Raw genomic sequence first — 7,951 nt, 5'->3', positions numbered from 1 at the left:
AAATGTCGTCTGTATTTTTAGAATTCGAACGGCAAGTCGTACTACCTCTTACAAGAAACGACCGGAATTTATATAGTACATTTGCGCACACAACCAAATTTGTGATATATTATAATTGTTATCAACTCAAAGCAATATTTTTTTCCCTTAATTAACGTTATAAGCGGATATATAATTAATGTTTATTGTTTCATGGGGAATTTCTTAAGTTATTTTTAAAAAAATGAATTTACAACGTCGACAGAACGAGAATGGATTTTATTAAAAATATATATATACAGTGCCAAGATAAAATTAAGAATACCAATCCCAGTAATCAGAGAGTAACTGACTGGACGGCTAAACCAAACCGGCAAGAAATGTAGAAAATAATTCTAATAAAATATCATACAAGTGGTGAAGAAACTTGGAATGCTTTATTTCCAACGCAACTCCAAATTCTCCCAAGATCACAAATCAAACTTGCAAGATGCTTTAAAGATATAACCAGATTAAATCACAACTAGACCTGATTTCAACAAGGTAGCAGTGGCGGACCCACGTGGGCTAGACCGGGCTGTAGCCCGGTTTAGTCCAGAAAAATCATCTAGAGCCCATACTTTTTAATTAATTTAGTAAAACAATAGAATTTTTATTTTCTTTTCATATATATCCCTAACTCAATACCCTTATATTTCCATCCATTTAGTATAACAGTAGAGTTTTTATTTTATATTCAAATATATCCTTAACTCAATTACCCTTATATTTTCATCAATTTTATATAACAGTGGAGTTTTTATTTTATTTACAAATATGTCCCTAATTCAATTATATTATTTTCAATTGAAATTAGTGACTTATTTTATAAAATGATTAAATTATATATTTATTGAATAGATTGAAAACACTAGGGAGCGAAAATTTTATCTTTGCTTTAATTTATTTTAAAAAACTTCTAATTGAAAAAAAATATGTCAATGTAATATAACATCGTCACTAATATTAAAAGTACTTACATAAACAACATATAGTAACTATTTTGAATTTTTCGATTTTATTTATTAGTTATATTAATTAAGAGGACAAGTTAGAAAATAAAATTTAATTAATTTAAGGAACTTTTGGTAGAAGAATCATCAACATCTAGTTTTTTTAAAGAGAGCTAGAGCGCCTGACAAAGAAACAACTACACCAAAATACATTTTTGCTGAATTGAGTTTAATTTATTATTGAAACTTTTGACTAATAATACTTTTACAATTTGAAAGGATGAATAAATTTTAATTGTTTAATTTATTAAGGTTGGTAATTTAGTGCATCACTTCAAGCATAAAATGTTTTATTTGTAATTTTTAATTGATTGTAATTACATGTATTAAGCTATTTTAATTTGAAATTATTAATTGATTTTTCAATCCTAATATAAGTACATGTTATCATAGGTTGCAATGTCAGATTTTATAATTGAAAAATAATGTTTTCATATTTGAGCTGCCTTTTGTTTTCTGCTATTTGTTTATAGTTATTTTTGTATATAGTACATATTTAGAGGGATAAGGTTCTTGGTGTTCCTCCTTATTTAATGTACTTCTTTCTACTTATAAATTTTTATATTCACTTTAAAATATAAATTTTAAAAATTAGCCCGGGGTAATATTAAGTCCTGGGTCCGCCCTTGCAAAGCTGTGATATGATCTTGATTTTTGGAATCAGATGAATCAAAAAGAAAAGAGATGAGCAGCAAGAACAGAAAGATTAACGTGGTTCAGCTAGTTCACACTAGCTTACATCCACGGAGGAAACAGGATCAATGTTTATTGATTCTTCAAGATGATTGTAGAGAGTTTACAGAGCTTAATACAGAGTATATAAAGCTTCATTCTCTCGAATCTTCTTCCCTCTATATAGCCCTCTTGGCACTCTCTCATGTTGCACCAGAACCAGCTGTTCGTAACAGCTTCCTAATAAACCAAGATGAGTCCAGAAACGCACGTAACTGATTCAAACGGACTTAAGCAGTTGTCTAGAGCACGTGTTTTACTCGTGCTTCACTCAAGGCGAAAACGACATACGATGTAGTCGTTCAAAACAAGTAAGAATATTACTCATTAAAACGCAGCATCAAATGTCGCCTTGATAAGTGAATCCTGCTTCAAAACGCACGATCATTCAGCCGTTTTGATCATCTTGATTTGCTTCACAACCCAACAAGTGGATTTATAATTAATGTTTAATGATTTTGAGTTGTGAATCTGTTTTCTTTTATGAGAACATGGAAATTTTAAATATTCACTTGACAAAAGTTTGGATTTTCTTCCATGACCATCAACTTGGATTCCTTTTTTTTTTTTTTTTTAATTGTGCAATTATCGACTTATTTCACAAACAAAAAAAATAGTCAACTCGATCTGTCTCTGCCTCCAACAAATAGTGATCAAATGTGTTTCATTTGAATGGTACGGCAGCCTAGTTTGCTTGAAGCCAGCCATGTCCACTTGGCTCTGAGTCTTATGGAGAAAGTCTTGATGAATCACAACAAATTAAACACTGATTTGCCAACAGATATTAAATACTAATTTTGTGGTACAAAATACAGTACGAACAAATTATATATCCCTCTCTCTCTACATATATTTCTATGTTATAAGGTGACTTGCCTGTAGAAATCCAGCAATGATGGCCAAGAGATTTTATCAACAATCTCATCTCACTCAAATAGTAGACTTATAGATATCAACTTAAACAAGTAATATTATTGTAACTCAAAACTCATGTAGAAGGAAAACCTAGCAAGTGTCAGATAGATGTTCAAACAACATCGAAAATTTTAAAGTAAAAGCCTCCAAAGACTCAGAGCCATGTGTTGCGGATAGTCACTGCCAAAATAAGTATTTGATGACGCATAGCACGTATTTTGATCGTCGTCTTGTGTATTATTATTATTATTACTTATTTTCTGCAAACTCACAATGGAGGCATTGCCAACATTCTTCCTTAACGATTTTACCAATTCAGCTGAATCAACTCCATCTCCGAGCACCACGACTCGATCTTTATCCGGCCCTTCAATTGCCACTGATGTTACACCTATTTTAGTTTACAAACCATGACAAACAATTTAAGTCTAAGTCAATTATGCAAATAAATCTAATGAACTGGAAATTTTTGTATCGGTTTTAGATACCCTATACATTAATTATTAAAGTTATATTTTGCTCTTTACCATATGCTTCGGCGATAATCTTCATGACTTTGACTCTGCCTTTTTCACCGGTCGTTTGTACCTTAATTACTGTCCTTTGCTGCAAAGAAATATACTAATGCATGTTAACTCTCACTCATTATCAGCGAATTCTCAAGGGAGGAAAAAAGATTATACCTTCATCTTAGATATGAAGATTACAATGGGAGATCTGATGTGACCCTAATTAGCAGAAATGGACGGTTACAATGAACAATGTGGAGAAGATACGGAACCAATTTATATATAATTGAAGCTTAGAGAAATTACTTGAATATTAATTTGGATTACGCGGTTACTTACGTATTGATTATGATAGTTCGATCTGACGTAATATTATAAATTCCTTACACTATGATAGTTCGTCTTCAAGACCACACGGTTCAAAAGACTGCGTCAGTTATTTGTGCCATTTTAAATCACCCTACAATTGCAAGGCATACTACTAAATTCTCTGTGCAAATCCCATTTCTCTTTTTATATTCTTGTGATTGCTTATCTTGCAGCTTATTGCACTACTTACATTTTGAGGACCACAAGAGGATCTGCCTTTAAATTAACTGCCCTTTTGATTGATTGCAACAATGCATCCAATCTTTTACATGTTAGTATGTTGTTGACACCAAAATCTAGTTGAGTCAATTAGTGGCTCGATATTTGACCCCTGCATTAGTATTAAATTTGTTTGGTTAGGAAGTGGCTTGCCAAGCTTACTGACTTCTTGCAACCATTGGCAGATAACCCTCAATCACCTAAAAATCACAAAGGACACTAAGAGACTCTAAAAGCTTTTCCGACACTCAAGTCAGTTTATGTGTTTTAAAAAATAAAATAAACAGCTTCTGTTTTTTGTGAAGAAGTAATCTCAAGATAAACTCTAATAGAAAAAGAAAAATAAAAACTTGAGAAGAAGAGTTGAACCTCCCTCTTTATCAATTTTCTCAGGGACTTTCATACAGGTTGGAGTTTTACTCCTTGTCAAGTCTGATTTTTCCATCCCTTTAATCTTGGTAGTCAGGATTTAATGATATGGACCCATATATTTAGGATAAGAAGTAGTAGTTGTTTTGACTAAGTCTTTCTTCCTGGTGACTTAAGACAAAAGTCTCCTCAAAACTCATCTGCTTGAGGTAATTAGAACTACGTTGTGGTCGAGGTGATTTGCTCAATGTCATTAGAATTACCACCTAGTCGAGGTGATCTGCTTGAGATCACTAGAATTCAGAGATGAAGAGTGAGATGGTTGCTGAATTTGCAGAGATATCGGCAGCGGCTGTTGAACAGCCCTGTCGACAGCCATGAAAATCTTCAGCTGGAACGTTCGGGGTTTGGGGAAGCCCCGGACGATCCGAGGTCTTTGTAAACTTCTCCAATTAAATAAACCGGATATTGTTTTTTTATGTGAAACAAAGATGTTGGCAAATCAAATGGAAGAAGTTAAAAGGAAAGTGAATTTTGATTGTTGTTTTACTGTCAATAGAGCTGGAATGAGTGGGGGATTGGCTATGATGTGGAATAATGAGATGGACCTTCAAATTACCTCCTGTAGTAGCCATCATATTGATGCAATTGTTAAACAAAGGAATGGGAAATGGTAGAGATACACTGGAATATACGGACACCCAGAGGTAGCTCAAAAAGTACACACATGGAATTTGCTACGGCGACTGTCTTCATTATTCAAATTACCATGGCTGTGTAGTGGTGACTTTAATGAAATTTTGGATCAAAAGGAAAAGAGTGGAGGGCTACCAAAAGATCCGTTTTTAATGATGGATTTCATGGATGTGTTAAAAGAATGTGGATTAGTTGACATGGGGTGGAGGGGTTATCCTTTCACATGGTCTAATAAAAGATTTGGGTCTCAGTTGATTGAGGAAAGGCTAGATCAATTCTTGTGTAATATGGATTGGCAGAGTATTTTTCAGACTTTGAAGGTGGAGCACATCAATGACTGGTGTTCTGACCATTGTCCTATCTTGTTAGAAGCTGGGATAAGCACATGGCAGAAGAAGAAATATAAGGGTGCCCCTAGATTCTTTTATGAAGATATGTGGAGTAGCTATAAAGAGTGCAAAGAACTTGTGAAGCGATGTTGGGTAGATGCTGGAAAGTGGGAGAATACAGATTCAGTGAGTTGTTTTAAAACAATGATGGAAGAATGTAAAGCTAAATTAAAAAGCTGGAGTAAAAACGAATTTGGGAGTAGAGAAGCTATGTTAAAACGGCTCATGAACAAACTTCAGGAAGTAAAGCAAAATGGGGGCCAATATGAAGAACAAAATGAGATTAGGCAATTGGAATTGTAGATAGACAACATTCTGCAGGATGAGGAGATCTTTTGGAGACAAAGATCAATAATTGCCTGGCTTAAAGAAGGTGACAGAAACACAAAGTTTTTCCATGCTCAAGCATCAGCTAGAAAGAGGAAAAATGAGATCAAAGGCCTTACTGATGAAGCAGGGGTATGGACAGAAGATGAGGAAGAAATAGAAAGTATTGCTGGCAGTTATTTTACAGAATTATTTTCTTTAACAGCCCCTTCAATTGAGCATATAGATACAGCTCTGAAGAAGGTCAGCAACAAGATCACAGACGAAATGCGAGCGAAGATGGATCAACCATTCACAAGTGAAGAAGTGTTAGCTGCTCTCTTACAAATGAACCCCACCAAAGCACCCGGGCCAGATGGATTTCCAGCAGCATTTTATCAGAAACACTGGTCATCGGTCTAACATGGAGTTATTAAAACATGTCTCCAAATCCTAAATGGTCAAGGTGATGTAACTCAGCTCAACCATACTTACATTGTCTTAATTCCTAAAGTTAAAAATCCAAAGAAAATGTCGGAATTTAGGCCTATAAGCCTTTGCAATGTAATCTATAGAGTAATTTTAAAAACAATTGCTAATAGGTAAAAAGGTTATCTTGATTTGATTGTATCAAAAAATCAAAGTGCTTTTATACCAAATAGGCTTATTTAAGACAATATTATCAAAGGATATGAATGCTTACACAAGATAAGATGCAGGAAATGAGGCAATGAAGGTTTCGTGGCTTTGAAGCTAGACATAAGCAAGGCGTATGACATGGTGGAATGGTGTTTTTTGCAGAAGACAATGGAAAGACTAGGCTTTTCTACTAAATGGGTGCAGCTAATAATGAAGTGCATCACCACTGCATCTTTTTCAGTTTTGATCAATAGAGTCCCAAAAGGCAGAATTCAACCTCAGAGGGGTCTAAGACAAGGCTGCCCACTTTCATCGTATTTATTCATAATGTTGCGGAAGTCTTCTCAGCATTACTACATGGAGCAGAGGAGGAGAAAAAAATACGAGGATTATTTTTTGGCAAGAATTTATCAATTACTCATATTCTCTTTGCGGATGACAGTTTGGTTTTTATTAAGGCGGCAAGGCAGGATTGTTATGTGTTGAAAGAGATGTTTGATTGTTATGCTAGAGCTTCTGGGCAAATTTTTAACTTTGACAAATCCTCATTATTTTTCAGCCCCAACACAAAGCAGCAAGTAGCATCAGATATTAAGTCCATATTCAACTTGAAGGAAGTCTCAATGCATGAGAAATACCTAGGATTACCATCAATGGTAGGGAGGAACAAAAAATGCTACTTCAATGAAGTAAAGCTCAAAGTGATGAAGAAGATTAAGGGGTGGCATAGTAGCTTGTTTTCTATTAGAGCAAAAGAAGTGTTGATTAAAGCGGTAGCTCAAGCCATCCCGACTTACGCAATGAGCATCTTTAAAGTGCCATTGGGGTTATGTGATGATTTGCAAAAATTATTGACAAGGTTCTGGTGGAGTGCAAAAGATTCTGAGAAAACAATCCATTGGATAGGATGGAAAAAATTGGCTCAACCAAAGAAAGGTGGAGGGATGGGTTTTAGAGAATTTGATTGTTTTAATCAGGCCTTGCTAGCAAAACAAGGGTGGAGAATTTTACAGAAGCCAAATTCCTTAATGGCAAGAGTTCTAAAGGCTAGATATTTTAGAAGGGAAGAGTTTCTTAAAGCAAAATTAGGTAGCAACCCATCTTTTATGTGGAGGAGTGTGCTGTGGGGTAGAGATGTTCTTCAAAAAGGTTTCAGATGAATGATTGGTAATGGAGACAAAGTATCAATTTACAACAGTAATTGGCTGCCAAGACCTCAAATGTTCAAGCCTTTTTCTCCTCATGTTCTTCCTATGGATACAAAGGTGAAATTTTTTATAAAGGAAGATAACAGCTGGGATGTTGAGAAGATAAGACAATTTTTTTTGGAGGATGATGTTAATAAGATATTAAGCATCAAGCTCCCACGAACTATACAAGAAGACAAATATGCTTGGCACTTTGATAGAAGGGGGATGTACTCTGTTAGAAGTGGTTATAAGGTGGCTCTGCAAACAAAATACCAAGATGTGCCTAGCTGCTCTGGTAATCCCACGAATGAATGGAAGTACATTTGGTCTCTAAACTTGCCAGCCAAGGTTAAAATTTTTATATGGCGAGCTCTTTCTAATCTCCTACCTACAGTTGGAAGACTTTACAAAAAGAATGTACTGGAGAGTCCAATTTGTCAAAGGTGTTCGAATGCAGCAGAAAATGTGTATCATGCTTTGATTGGGTGCAACCAAGCAAGGAAAGTATGGAAATTGGCAGGCTTCGTTCATCTAGTTCGACAAGTTCACAATGAAGACATTTGGGATGTTTTTCAAAATGCTATGCT

The sequence above is a fragment of the Citrus sinensis genome, chromosome 9 (genome assembly GCF_022201045.2).
Source record: "Citrus sinensis cultivar Valencia sweet orange chromosome 9, DVS_A1.0, whole genome shotgun sequence".
Classification (NCBI taxonomy): domain Eukaryota; kingdom Viridiplantae; phylum Streptophyta; class Magnoliopsida; order Sapindales; family Rutaceae; genus Citrus; species Citrus sinensis.
Note: the sequence above shows the minus strand (reverse complement) of the source record.